The sequence below is a fragment of the Pezoporus wallicus genome, unplaced genomic scaffold, assembly GCF_028554395.1.
Source record: "Pezoporus wallicus isolate ANWC-B61680 ecotype Strahan unplaced genomic scaffold, APGP_CSIRO_Pwel_v1 contig_232, whole genome shotgun sequence".
NCBI lineage: Eukaryota > Metazoa > Chordata > Aves > Psittaciformes > Psittacidae > Pezoporus > Pezoporus wallicus.
The window spans coordinates 134,385-150,192 of NW_026638265.1; positions in this window are offsets into that span (position 1 = coordinate 134,385).

Below are 15,808 nucleotides of genomic sequence, written 5' to 3' on the forward strand. Positions count from 1 at the left end.
CTGGCTGGGTGGCCGCACGCAAAGAGTTGTGGTCAATGGCTCAATGTCCGTCTGGAGACCAGTAACAAGTGGTGTCCCTCAGGGACTGATGTTGGGACCGGTCTTGTTCAACATCTTTGTCAGTGACATGGACAATGGGATTGAGTGCACCCTCAGCAAGTTTGCCAATGACACCAAGCTGTGTGGTTCGGTTGCTACGCTGGAGGGAAGGAATGCCATCCAGAGGGACCTCGACACGCTTGTGAGGTGGGCTGATGCCAACCTCATGAAGTTTAACCATGCCAAGTGCAAGGTCCTGCACCTGGCTCGGAACAATCTCAAGCACAGCTACAGGTTGGATAGAGAAGAGATTCAGAGCAGCCCTGTGGAGAAGGACCTGGGGGTGCTGGTCGGTGAGAGAATGAACATAAGCCAGCAGTGTACTCGCAGACCAGAAAGCCAACTGTATCCTGGGCTGCATCAAAAGGAGCATGACCAGCAGGTTAAAGGAGGTGATCCTGCCCCTCTACTCTGCTCTTGTGAGACCTCACCTGGAGTATTGTGTGCAGTTCTGGTGTCCTCAACATAAAAAGGACATAGAACTGTTGGAACAAGTGCAGAGGAGGGCCATGAGGATGATCAGGGGACTGGAGCACCTCCTGTATGAAGACAGGCTGAGGAAGTTGGAGCTGTTCAGCCTGGAGAAGAGAAGGCTGCGTGGAGACCTCATAGCAGCCTTCCAGTATCTGAAGGGGGCCTATAGGGATGCTGGAGAGGGACTCTTCATTAGGGACTGTAGTGACAGGACAAGGGGTAACAGGCTCAAACTTAAACGGGAAGTTTAGATTGGATATAAGGAGGGTCTTTACTGTGTAAGGATGGTGAAGCACTGGAATGGGTTGCCCAGGGAAGTTGTGAATGCTCCATTCTCAGCAGTGTTCAAGGCCAGGCTGGATAAGGCCTTGGGTGGCATGGTTTAGTGTGAGGTGTCCCTGCTCATGGCAGGGGGTCTGGAAGGCCCTTTCCAACTCTAACTATGCTATGATTCTATGATTCCGTAACTGAAGCATATGGAAATTTTCTAAAGAAGCAAAGTTTCTCCAGAAAACACCAACAAGTTTTGTCTGAATCTCTGTGTTCGACACAATCCCACAGAATTAAATGCAAAAAGTCTAGAAACCAAGCATGGATTCCTCCAAAGTGAATGATGGCCCAGATCCATTCAGAAAACCTATTCAGCATCAATATCTCAAACTGGTTTAAGGAAATATCTGTGAGATACCTTGCTATAAAGCTATGATTCAGGATTACCATATTATATGCCAAATTCCCACATAAATTATTCTTGGCTTGCAGGCTTCCCAAACCAGGGAAAACCTCAGGATGCTTTAAGCAGAAGGACATGGGTCCCATTCCCAGTTTTTCATAGTGATTAAGAACCAGATGACAATGCTTTTGGCATTCTACGTTTTTACTGCAAAACCAGAAAGCCAAAATCCTTGGATTCTCAGTATCAATTACACTCCCAGCTTTGTGGTTTCAGGCAGCCAGCAGCAACAATAACACTAATAGCTTCAATTTTTTTTTCTTTGTTGCAGTGGCCTTGGGAGAATATTTATTTAAGAAATAGCAGATATTTGGTTCCCATAACAACATTTTCTGCATGGTAATAAATATGAAAACAAGCAAATTAACCCTGCCAGTCCTAGTGCTTCCAACCAGCCAGCTCTGTCTTCAAAGAGCTTTTTTAATTAGCATTTCAAAAATAAGCTGATTTTTAACATGCCATAGAATCATAGAAACATAGAATTGTTAGGGTTGGAAAGGACCTTAACATCATCTAGTTCCAACCCCCCTGCTGTGGGCAGGGACACCTAACGCTAAATCATATCACCCAAGGCCTCATCCAACCTGGCCTTGAACACTGCCAGGGATGGAGCATTCACAACCTCCCTGGGTAACCTATTCCAGTGCCTCACCACCCTAACAGGAAAGAATTTCCTCCTCATATCCAGTCTAAACTTCCCCTGTTTAAGTTTTAACCCGTTACCCCTTGTCTTCTACACAATCGAGGAACCTCCTGGATTGCTTGTGCCGGGCCGTACCGTCCTTCCAACAGATAGCAGGGTGGTTGAAGTCTCCCATGAGAACAAAGGCCTGCGAGTGTGAGGCTGTTCCTATCTGTCTATGGAGTGCTTCATCCGCAGGTTCTCCTTGATCAGGCGGTCTGTAACAGATCCCCACAGTAATGTCTCCCATAGCTATATTCCCTTTAACCCTGACTCACAAACTCTCTGCTAACTGCTCACCTGTCCCCAGACAGAGTTCCATACTCTCCAGCCTGTCCCTAACATAAAGGGCAACTCCCCCTCCCCGCCTGCCAGGCCTGTCCTTCCTAAAGAGCCTGTAACCTTCCATTCCAACACTCCAGTCATAGGAGCCATCCCACCATGTTTCTGTGATGCCTATTATATCATACCCCCGTAGATGTGCACACATCTATAATTCCTCGTTTGTTCCCCATGCTATGGGCATTTGTATAGAGGCACTGAGCCGAGCTCCAACTGAAGCTGGCTCATGGGCTGGAGCAGCTGGGATATCTCTACATTGCTCCATTATTATTGGTTCTGGCAACTGACTGGGTGTGTTGGAATGGAATGATGCCCCCCTCCCTCAACACATCTAATTTAAAGCATCCTTGACCAGCCTGGCAAGCCTCCTACCAAAACTGCTCTTTCCCTTCTTTAGAGCAGCTCCACCAGCCCCCAGTAGACCTGGCCTAAAAGCTTGGGTCCCATGTTCAAGACACCCAAACCTCTGACTATGACACCACCCTTTTAACCAGTTATTAACCTGTCTAATCCTCCTAGCTTTTTTAAGGTCCTCCCCTGTACCCTGGAGAATTGATGAAAAGACCACCTGAGCTCCAGAGCCCCTAACCACCTCCCCCAGGGCTCTGTAGTCCTTCTTTATGTTCCCCAGGCTACTGCTATCTATATCCCTAGCACCCACATGTATCACTAGAAGTGGGTAATAATCCGTGGGATTTACTAGAGCAGGCAGCCTCCCTGCCACATCCCTGATCCGTGCCCCCGGTAGGCAACACACCTCCCTTGAGACAGGGTCTGGCCGGCAGACGAGTGCTTCTGTCCCTTTCAGTGTAGAGTCCCCTACTACTACGACCCGCCGCTTTTTCCTAGCAGCACCAGTAGAGATCATCTTTAGGAGTGCATCAGCAGGCTGTTTCTGGCTCGAGCGCGCTTCCTCATTAGCCCCCTGCAGGACAGCAAAGTTGTTCTGCGTGGAGACAGGGGATTTAGGGGGAAGCCCCTCGCTTTTGGTTGTCCTTTTCCTTCTTTTTTTTTTTTTTTTTGTTGTTTTTTTTTGTCACTAATTCCCAGCTTCCCAGGTTAACGGCCTCCTTCTTTCCTTCATGAGGCAGAGGTGAAGCTCGAGGACCCTTCACAGTTTGGGCCAGGAGCAAGCATTCCTGCTTCCTCTCAGCTTCCACCTGACATCTTGCAGCCTATTGACAGCATCCCGCAGCTCAGCCCCTGCTGCAGGAGGACCTCCACCGAGTGCAGCCCTGCCCATTGCGCACCCTCCCCTCACCAGACCAGTGCAGGCACTCTCTACACCCCGAGCTCTGCACTGCAGCCTCCCCTCTCACCGGCTCTGTCTGGGTGCCTACGCTGGCCACCGCCGGGGCAGCCCGAGCAGAGCTCCCGGACCGGGCCCTGGTCATGAGGCGAGTGCTCACCACCCCGCTCGCCTGCCCGCACAAGTCGCCCCGCCTGGCTCCTGCTCGCCCGCGCTCCCTGGGGCAGATTTTACCCGGTCGGGGCTGGTGCCGCCCCTCCTGGCTGCGCCCCCTTGTGCGTCCCTGCTCGCTCCCGTCAGCTGAGCTGCCGGCTCCTGGGCACGGCCTGGCTAGGGGTTGAGGCTCCCTCGGGGTCTCTCGCCGCTCTGAGTTGAGGCTCCTGGACGCTGAACTTCCCCCGCTCCGGTGTTGAAGGAGTCCTCTCTCGAGCTACTCACCTCAGCCATTGTCATGCATTGGGGGGGGGGTGGGGGGTGGGGGGTGTGTGTGTTAATCCTTAGAATGTGGATTTTCTGAATTTTATTTTATTTTTTTTTCTTACAGAGGTCAGAGAAATCAGTTCAATATATCTCCCTTATCTGCATCATGCTGGGTATTTCAAAATATCTTACTATATGTAACGAGCAACACCATTTCTTATATTTCTGTGTTCCTTGTATACTACCTTAAGGGCAATATATTTGGCACAACAGCCAGGATGTCCAATGGTTTTGATTACATTCTAGGTTCATTTTTAGAAATATTAAATGTACCACATTTACTGCAAGTACCAGAGTTCCTGGTTCAGATATTTCTTACTAAAATAAAACTGGATTAACAGAAGGTAGCACGTAGCTGTTGTCAGAAGAATGACGTGTTTGGAAAAAAAAAGTAATGACTTTTCCTAGGCTAGGCCCTTTTTAAAGAGAGAAAAACTATTTCCTTTTCCTAGGAAGTGTGTAACACCGTGTCACATATACAGCATCTAAAACTAGGAGCGTGCTGTTAGAAATGTTAGAAATACCATATACAGTCAAGGTATGTGGAACCTGGTTTAAACCTGGACTTTCACAAATCTGATCCTAATTACCAGATATTTCATAACCATGATGGGCTCCACCCAATAGGGTCCTTCAATAGGGTCATTTTTACGCACTGATTTCCAGACCTTTTTCCCTTTTTCCAGGGAAAACATGGAGGGTGAACCCCAGATGTAAAATGCAGCACTACTGCTGTGCTATACTGACTTTTGTTAAGAAGAAAGTAAGCAAAAAAATTAAAGAACCTTCTCCGTCAGATTTCTAGTCAAGCAAAAATCCCTCATAGAAACCGATAATAATAGTGCAGCAGCTCCTTGGTTTAGACACTTAGAAACACCATGTGGTGATGATTTTACAAGCAGTTGTTGCAGATGTTTACTTTGTGAACTAGTGCCCTATTTAGTATCTGCCAAATGGAAGCTTATTTCTGCTCTTACAAACTTTTCCATGTGTTTCCCAGTTAAACTTTTATAAAATATCTTCAGTTACATGAATAATGCCTCCCAGAAGTAAAACACTCCTGAGATCCTGCCACCTCATGGATTTTCTCAGTTGTGAAAGTGCTGCCATCTAAGAACAGTTTGCACATGATAATAAGGAATAGAAAAATGAAAATCATGGTCATTGTAACCAAAACTTTCAGAATGCATGCAGAAAAGAAGCAGCATAAGAAAAAACTATGTCAAAGAAAGCTTCTAGCATCCACCATGAAGGGGTTGAATAACACTAAGTGTGCGTTAAAGAATCCAAGCACCTACATTCTCAAAGAAAAAAGAGCTCCACATTCTCTTCTCCTCTTTTACTCACTGCCCCTTCCTAGAATATTTACTTTGTCATTCAAGAATGACATTAAATTGCATAAGAATTGCAGCTTTACTAGTAAATGGTTTCTAAAGAATGTAGAGACAAATAAGGTGTAAAACAGAGAAGCTTCAAATCTCTTGCTTATACTGTGTTAAACTAGTTGACAACCAAATCCACTGCTGAAAACCACTCAACCACTGGTTGGAACTTGTCATGTTCTTTAGAAATCTCAGCAGGAAATATCCTCTTTGTTCAAATGAATACTTCTGTCAGCTTTCCATTGGTTTTCCTGAGGTCTTCCCTGGCATTTGATTTTCCTCCTGGTTTAATATCTATTTGTATAATATGTAATATATATAATGGCAGTTGAGATAGATACACTTTACACAATTGCAGCAGTATGTATTTGCAGTAGCTGAGACAGACATCAAAACTTAAGTACAAATTGTTTACTTACAACTTTTATATATACCCTTTTTTGATGAAAAGAATGGTTAAGTGTTGATGCTGTGAAACATGAGTGGGTAAATACAGAGCAGCGGCCTAAGCCTAAAGTGACCAGTGAATGCCATTATCATCATAGGGCAGTGAGGCAATCATAAAAAATATTCCTCTTGTACTTTTAAAAGGCATAAGAGCATGTGAGCAGCCCCTGCTGTCCCTAGCACAGCTGCTGCATGTAGCCCTTGTCTCTCATACTACTCATGAGAAGTCTAGCTCCTCTTGTGTAAAGAAAATTTAAAGTAGTCTGTTATACATACATATCTTTGTAACTTTGACTCATGCTCACATATCTACCCATGTGCAAAACAGAGCTAAGCAAATACGTTTCTTGACATGGCACGTTTCTCTGGGGAGACAGAACATGCTACAGGTGTAAGTCCAGTTTGCACAAACCAGGTTTAACGCTGTATCGATACACACCTTAATCACCTGGAGGGATGGAAGATAGCTGAGGCAGGGGAGAACGGCCTCAGAGGAAAACCTGTTTACTGTGATACAAATGTTGAGGTAATATGTATCATAATATTTAGATAATGATATTGAGATAATAACATTGTACAACTATTTTTCAAGATTTGCTTTTGTATAAGCAGATGTAATATCATTTGTAAATCATTGAAATTATCGCTGGGAACAGTCTCCTATGCTTTGTGTTCATGAGGATGATTTTTAATCAAAATCACTTTGTGATTTCCTGGATTGATGAAAATAAAGACGACTTCATAGAGCACAGCCTTTCTCTATGCATTTTCCTATTTAAAACCAGCTACTAACCAGGGAGCTGTAACCCTAGGAACTACTGGCACTTTGAGAGCAAACAAAGATAAGTTAATTCTTCAATGCTTCTGCAAACAAATGGTAATAAGCCCTTCATGTCATAATTCGTTGTGTGTAATTGGCTCTGTGCATATAGATGGATGAAACATTTCCTGATAGTCATGCTATTTTGTATTCAGACCAAGCATTCATTATACCATTCAAACAAGAAATGTGTACAGCAGAAGAGCTGATTTTGCTGGGAAGCCAGTGCTGCAAAAAATAATGAAGGAATTAATTTTCAATATTTCCATGTACATCAAGGCTCACAATATTTTAAGGGGAAGTAATACATTTTCCTACTACCTAGTTCTACTTCAAAACCAATTGCGCCACACTGGAAGAGCAGAGTGAAGAGAGCAGATGGTGGAAAATGCACCCTTCCAACCTTTGCACAGCAGCCCCAAGCCTCCATTTGAACACTGGAGAAGGCAAGGCACTGCAGCAGCTGCTATTCAGCACAAGAACTTTGCTGCACAGGTTGAAGTAATCCAAGCATCCTTTTGTAAGCCACATGAGCAGACCTCTCTAGCAATGCTGCTAACACAAAAGGCTTCTGATATACCTTGAGCTCAAACAGGTTGATAGATATGTTTTACTCCTGTGCTAGAAATTCATCATTTACACTTTGCTGCTAATACTGCTTAACTGATATTAAATAAATATTCATTACAGGGCCTATATTTAATGCTTTGTGGACTACACAACAAAAAATTCTTATTTTAATTTTACTACACATTAAAACACCTTAAACACATTTAAAACAATGCGCTGTCCTTCCCAGCTAGAACAATTTCAGATGCAATCAATTCTTCTATGTATCAAAGCTGCTAAGACTAATGACTGTATAGAAAAATTTAGAGTACTTTCATTTATAAAGCTCAGCATTAGTGAATGCAGAGCTCAGTCTGAAAATGAGGTTGCCAGGGGATTACAGTGTGCTATTTCAAGAGAAAAAATCAAATGGTAATTCTACATGTTATAGGCTTCTAATTATAATCAACTACAAAGGTCTACTCACAAAAACATCTTTTCTTAATGAGAAAGAACTGGTTCTTAAAGGATTTTTCTTACACTTAACAGTAGGCATGACTAACTCCACAACACAGGTATTGATTTCAAAAAGGCATAAAGCATCTTCTTTTCACAGTTTCTGTTGATAAATTACCAATGGGATGTTTATTCTGATACTGAGTGCATCAGTGTCATTCTCAGTCATCTGACCATAGCCCTAAGTCTCACCTTTGATTACAGCAGACTTTGGATCAGTTCTCCTGTCCACTCACTCTTGCTTGCTAACTCCACCTGCTATATTGCTTCTAATATTATTTACTATTCTTGCAAGTGGATGTGCACTGCACCTCTATGACCACAAAGAATCTCACTAAAGCTGTTTCTGTTAATAAATGCTTCTTTCACAGTTGCTTCAGGAGCACTGCATTCATTCACCATTCAAAAGCTGAATAAGAACAATATAATCTCCTCTGTCCCTGGACTGGATTAACACAGTTCTTCAAAACAAGGTTAGAATAAAAAAGATTGAAAACAACTGCCATCTGATGAAAGTATTATTTTACTTATAGTCATGAGGTTTTTTTCCTTTTTTTTCCAATTAGTCTCTTAACACAGAACATGACTTTATTTCTCTGAATATTTGAGAGTCAATGCATTGTTAAAGGATCTTAGAAGGAAAAGCATTGCAAAAAAGAAGGCAAGAGCCTCAGTCAATTCAAAATCGAGCAAACATCACCAAATGTTTTGTCAAATATTCCCTCAGTTTAATTACAGAATGAGTCATATTTAACTATTCTTCTGGGTTACAAATGGAGAGTTCCTTAAAAATATACTCTCTGTGTGTGTATATACAACATATCTACATATCTAACACTTACAAATGTATTTTTTCATATTCTGACAATATGTGGTATTCACAAAATCAGAACAACGTTCATCTGGATTTCTCAGACAAAGGAGATGTATTATTACCAAGTAATGTGATTTCCTTTCTAGAATATAAAGACAAATCAGATTACTCTAGTAATACTCTGAAACTAAAAAAAAAATATTTGCATTACTGTGTTAAAACCTAGAGTGAAATAGCCTTAAAGAACCATTTGAAATTCTTTGATATGAAGAAACTATAGTCAGTAGTTTTCAGTTTGCAATCTTTCTTTCCAGGGTTTTATTGACTGTTTTTTGAAGAGATCCATAAAAAAAAGTAATTATGAAAATCAAAAATATTGTACAATACATGTGGTTTTCCGGGCATTCAAAAACCAGCAGAGGCTGAAAACCATTTAATATTAATTGCCTTCTCTCAGACAAAACACCTTTTCAAGAATAAACTTAAGAAGTTATGGAAAAAAATACACAGATTCCTTTCTCTTGAAAGAAAACCAAGGGTTTACTTTATAACCAAGATTTTATGAATGGTATGGAGACTGACAGTGGGATACAGAGCCCTTCAGATCTTTGAGCTGTGTGCTAGGCCCTGTTCCAATGCTGGGAAGTGTTTCCTGCTATGAAACAGAGAAGTCATTAAAGCAAAGTGATTGTGAAGTTCCAACACAAAGGTCTAGGCAACAGCAGATCTGAAGAGAATGCGATATTATGCATGGAACATGGAAAAGAAATGCTGCCTACATATGTGAATTCAACTATAATTTGTCTGCCTATCATATTTTAATCTTTGATAGGTGTGGATATTAAAAGTAAATCAATTCATACCCTAAATTTACTGCTATCAAATGTAACAGTATTGACGTACAGTGTTTAGGCACTATAGTGAAACAGATAAATTACCAGGTTTACAGCCATCAGCTGAGCTTAGCTGGCAGAGATACATCCCTCTAGTATCAAACAATTTTTCGCAGTATGACAGTAAATTTAGTGTTGGTTCTTATCCTGCTATAGAGTGCAAGCAGTACCTACTGCATATTCTTCTACTTCTTTCTTCCTAAAAAATCCTCTATTTTCTCCACCTAAATCAATTTCAGGGCTATGTGTTTACTTACTTGAATGGCAATGCTGTAACTATTTCTGCATGTAAACCTCAGGATGAAGGAGTTACATTTTTAGAAGAGGTATTATTCACTTGGGCTTTTCTGCTTTCGTTTTTTAATGAGGTAGCATTCTATCTTTGCACCTTCACTTCCATCCCATGAATTAATCATAGAGTGTTATCAATACATATGCTCTCAGTGTTTTGCTACTTTAGATATTATCTCAATATCCATTATTATATTCAGTTATCAAGACATAACTTCTGCATCACAGCTGGATTCCACCTACAAAAGTGGACAAGAAATCTAGTGAAGACAACTGCAGAAGTCTCGGTATTTCACAGCAAGAAATAGTATGAATTTTGTTTCTTTGCTGTTCATAAAGCAAATCCTAATTAGAGGCTGAGCACTTTAACGACTTGCTGATCTCAAATCAGCAGAGAAATGTGTTCAATTTTGACAGGGCATGCGTCTCAGTCTTGTGTTACTGGTATTGACACTTTCTTCCACAGTATTCTTGCAAGTTACTCGGCTGCTGCAGTATTCTAGTAACATAATGTTCCTACAGGTGCTGAGTAGGAAGACTGTGGTGGGGGAGGTGATGGATGACTCTCTGTGGAAGCACAAAGAGCTTTGTGTCTGTCTGACAGACGTGGGGTCTTACAATGACGAGATCACCTCCAAAAGCAATCATGTATTTCAGTCTCAGTACTGCTACTTCTTCACTACGAGTGCCTATCTCATACCGCTATTTCAGTGGCTGACTCCGGGTGTGACCCAGACACAGTGAACTCAATACCTCTTCCAAAGGCAGGAAACGTTTTTCAGCAGGCTTTGTTGAACTAGCAACAACAGTCACAGAAAGCCCCTTTCATTCTGCAGTTAAAGGTTCTCCTTAAAAAAACAACCAAACAACAACAACAACAACAAAAAACCACAAGAAACAGAACAGGAAAACTAAAGCCAAACACTACTTGGGTGAAGAAAAGGAAAGCACATTCTTTTTCCACAGTTGGATGACAAACACAAGGTGAAAGTCTGAAGAAAAGGTAAATGAGAAAGAATTTTTAAGGGGTATCATTTTTTGTCTAGATGGTTATTCAAATAAGGTTCCTTTGCCCAATGCCTATGTTTTAATGATAAATATTTTTGTACTTATGCTCTCTCATGCATGTATTATGCATAGAAAACTTCTCATGACAATTTGTTGCCTCCAATTTGAAATTACTTGTCAGAAAAGATGACAAACTCGATGCACTAGAGTTTGTTCCTACTCTGTTCTTTTGTACAAGAGGGATGAAATGTGCTCAGTGCACCCTTTCAAACATCGAAAGACTGTCATTTATCAAGTCGTGTACAATTGACACATATTAGAGGTTTTTAAGATAATAAGGAGTGTCTTAATAAGGCAACATTTTATAAAATGACAGATTCATTTCTGAATGTACATAAAGTTTCACCAGCCGGAAAAGGCACACTGCCTGTAATACACCTGAAACAGGGAGTGATACTGTGAGTACAGGTATGAAATATAAACTTGAAGGCAAGTAGTTTTCATTACATCATGATGTAAATGAAATTATCTGAAATAACCTGCCAGTTATAGCATCTTGTGTTCATGTCTTTAATCATGGAGCATGTGATCTTCTGCCTGTATCAGTCTATGTTTAAAGATACATCAGTCAGGGAAGGGTAGCTTCTACATAACCCGTGACTTGCTGGTTGGACCAACTCCTTCACCCAACACTTCAGAAAATGAGACAGGAAAATACGGTTTCACCATAAGACAAAACTGATGCAGAGTGATAGAAATCTTTATCTGCATCTGGCACTGAACCTGGAGAAGACAGTTGTGTCTTTTTACACACTGGTTTGGCTGTCTCCAGTACAGCAATACTTCATTCACATGATTGCAGTGAAGCTTGATGAGTACAAGACACTTGGAAGTCCCTGGGTGAAAGACATCATGTAAATGTTATTCAACAGCACTTGAATTATTGATAATTTAGTATTCACGAGTCATGAAATAAAGACTTGCTTGCTGTTAGTTCTGATTAATCTGCTACAGAAAAAAACTAATAGTTCAGATAAGCAGAAAGAGAAAAGCAGTTAAAACATTAACAAAAAAGCCTGATTTCTAAAACTGAGCACTGCATCTTTTATTACAACTTATGGATGGAAATACTATCTGACTTTTTAAACTGATAATTGCTGAAGATAGAGATCATCTGTGAAAATTATTCCTATAGAGTATCTCTTATAAAAAGTACCCTCAGTATTCCTACTAACACACACCGTGCAGCAGTATCTGCAGAGATCAAAACCTGAGCTGTCAGTGGAAGCAAAATGGCTACATACAATATTTCAATTCATTCTTTACATTTTAGAAAAGATGATGAGAAAACTGTCAGTGCACTCTGTCTGAATCTGTACCAAAAACAACTGTCCATCTAGCAGAACTGATCCAGAAATTAGAGTCAGAAACTAAACCTAAGGATGAGGTTAACTAATAAATTTGTGCATCAGTGTCATGTGGCATCACACTGTGTTAGGCATGAGAAATATTTTGTATCTTTGCACAGACTACCTTGTGTCCCAGTGTCCCAGACAGATGAGGATTTCACACTCTAATTTTGTTTTCAGCGTATGTCCTGGATTCAGCTGTAATAGTTATTTTTCTCCATCTTAATAGCTGGTGCAGTGCTCTGTTTTAGCTTTAGTCTGAGAACGATGCTGATAAAACACTAATGTTTTAGTTGTTGCTAAGTACTGGTTACTCCAATCAAGGACTTTTCAGTCTCTCATGCTCTGCCAGTGAGGAGAGGCACAAGAAGCTGGGAGGAAGCAGAGACAGGACATCTGACCCAAACTAACCAAAGGGGTATTCCATACCACAGCACGTCATACCCAGTATATAAACTGGGGGGAGTTGCATGGAAAGCCTAGACCACTGCCCAGGTCAGGCTGGGTATTGGTTGGTGGGTGGTGAGCAATTGTATTTTGCATCACTTGTGTTTATTGGTGTTTTTTTTTTCCCTTTCCCCTTTTACTTTTATATTCTATCCCCTTTTTATTTCCCTTATCATCATTATCATCATCATTCTGGATTTCTGAAGGGCAAACTTTGGCCTCTTCAATCAATGGCTAAGGGAAGTATCATGGCAAAGGGTACTAGGTGGTAAAGGGGCTCAAGATAGTTGGTCAGCATTCAAGGACCACTTCTTCAAAGCTCAGGATCAGAGTGTCCCAATGGGTAGGAAGTCAAGTAGGGGAGCCAGGAGACCAGCATGGTTAAACAAGGAACTGCTGGGCAAACTCATACGGAAAAAGAGAATCTATGGATTATGGAAGGAAGGGCTGGCCACTTGGGAGGAATATAGGACAGCTGTTAGAAGATGTAGGGAAGCAATCAGGACAGCTAAGGCCTCCTTGGAACTTAATCTGGCAAGTCGGGTCAAGGACAATAGAAAGGGCTTCTTCAAATACATAGCGAATAAAACTAACACAAGAAGCAGTATAGGCCCACTGCTGAATGAGGTGGGTGCCCTGGAGACAGAGGATATAAAGAAGGCAGAGGTGTTGAATGCCTTCTTTGCCTCTGTCTTTACTCCTGCAGACTCTCCCCGGGGGACCCAGATTCCTATAGCCCCGGAAGGAGTCAGGATAAAGGAGGTGTTTGCTTTGGTAGATGAGGATTGGGTTAGGGATCAGTTAAGTAATCTGGACATCTATAAATCGATGGGTCTGGATGGAATACACCCGCGGGTGCTGAGGGAGCTGGCGGAGGTCATTGCTGAGCCACTCTCCATCATCTTTAGAAAGTCGTGGGAAACAGGTGAGGTGCCTGAGGATTGGAGGATGGCAAATGTCATGCCGGTCTATAAGAAGGGCAAGAAGGAGGACCCGGGTAATTATAGACCAGTGAGCCTTACCTCCATCCCTGGAAAGGTGATGGAACAACTTATTCTTGACACCATCTCTAGACATATCAAGGATGAGGGGGTCATTAAGAGCAGCCAGCATAGCTTTACCAAGGGGAAGTCATGTTTGACCAACCTTACAGCCTTCTATGAGCAAGTAACCAGGTGGATGGATGATGGTAGAGCGGTAGATGTGGTTTTTCTTGATTTCAGTAAGGCATTTGATACTGTCTCCCACAGCATCCTCACAGATAAGCTAAGGAAGTGTGGGCTTGATGATCAGGTAGCGAGGTGGATCAAGAACTGGTTGAAAGGAAGAAGGCAGAGAGTTGTGGTCAGTGGGACAGAATCTAGCTGTAGGTCTGTGACTAGTGGAGTCCCTCAGGGGTCAGTGCTGGGACCAGTGCTGTTTAATATTTTCATCAACGACCTGGATGAGGGAACTGAATGTATCCTCAGCAAGTTTGCTGATGATACTAAACTGGGAGGAGTGGCTGACACACCAGAGGGCTGTGTTGCCATTCAGTGAGACCTGGACAGACTGGAGAGTTGGGTGGAGAGGAACTTGATGAAATTCAACAAGGGCAAGTGTAGAGTCTTGCATCTGGGGAAGAACAACCCCATGTACCAGTACAGGCTGGGGGCTGACCTGCTGGACAGTAGTGAAGGGGAAAGGGACCTGGTGGATAGGAGGATGACCATGAGCCAGCAATGTGCCCTTGTGGCCAAGAAGGCCAATGGCATCCTAGGGTGCATTAGAAAGGGTGTGGTTAGTAGGTCGAGAGAGGTTCTCCTCCCCCTCTACTCTGCCTTGGTGAGGCCGCATCTGGAATATTGTGTCCAGCTCTGGGCCCCACAGTTCAAGAAGGACAGGGAACTGCTTGAAAGAGTCCAGCGCAGAGCTACAAAGATGATTAAGGGAATGGAACATCTCTCTTATGAGGAGAGGCTGAGGGACCTGGGACTCTTTAGCTTGGAGGAGACTGAGGGGTGACCTCATCAATATTTACAAATATGTAAAGAGTCAGTGTCAGGATGATGGAGCTAGGTTTTTTCAGTGATGTCCAGTGATAGGACAAGGGGCAATGGGTGTAAACTGGAGCATAGGAGGTTCCATGTGAACATCAGGAAAAATTTCTTTACTGTGAGAGTGACAGAGCACTGGAACAGGTCGCCCAGGGGGGTTGTGGAGTCTCCTACGTTGGAGATATTCAAGGCCTGCCTGGACAAGTTCCTGTGTGATGTACTCTAGGTTACCCTGCTCTTGCAGGAGGGTTGGACTAGATGATCTTTTGAGGTCCCTTCCAACCCTTGGGATTCTGTGATTCTGTGATTATTATTAGTGGTAGTAGTTGTAGTAGTTTTGTATTACACCTTAGTTACTGGACTGCTCGTATCTCAACCTGTGGGATTTACATTCTTTTGATTCTGCTCTCCATCCTTTTGGGAGTAGGAGGTGAAAGAAAAGGGGGAGTGAGAGAGCTGCTGCATGGTTCTGAGTTACTGGCTGCGCTTAAACCGTGTCAGTATAGAACTATTTACATAGAAATTTCGTATAGGTATGGGCAGAGGAGAATGGAAAGATTTTAATCTCATACTTGTTTCTCTCACCACACTATGCTTTTCCAGTTGAAGACAGCAGAGCTAACATATCAAAATGCTCAAAGTGACTGCAGAGGGGGAAAACAGAGAGGCTCGTGCTTTCCATTCATAAATGACAAAGAAACCCTGCTTTCCATTCATAAATGAAAAAGAAACTCTGCTTTACATTCACAAATGCTTTGTGCTAAAAGGAGTGCAAGTTACATTAATTAATATCATTTAGTGCTCATTAAGATTTCTTAATACGTTATACATAAATTAGGATCAAAAAGTTAGATGAGCATCCAGAAGTTAGACACCTACACATCAGAAAGTTTTGTGCCTAATATCTTACCTTTAAAGAGTTAAAGATAAACCCAATACATTATGGGTTGCTAACTGTAAAATGGAGTGGTGAAACATTCTAAGTCATCAGGATATTTGTCCATCCATTTAGTTTTCACTCCTCTGTTGATCCTGTGGGGATGTCTAAATGGTAGTCACTAACAGTACCAAACTCTGTAAATCTCATTCCAAGCCTATTGCAAAACAAGAGCAATCACGTATCAAATCCCTTTCTTT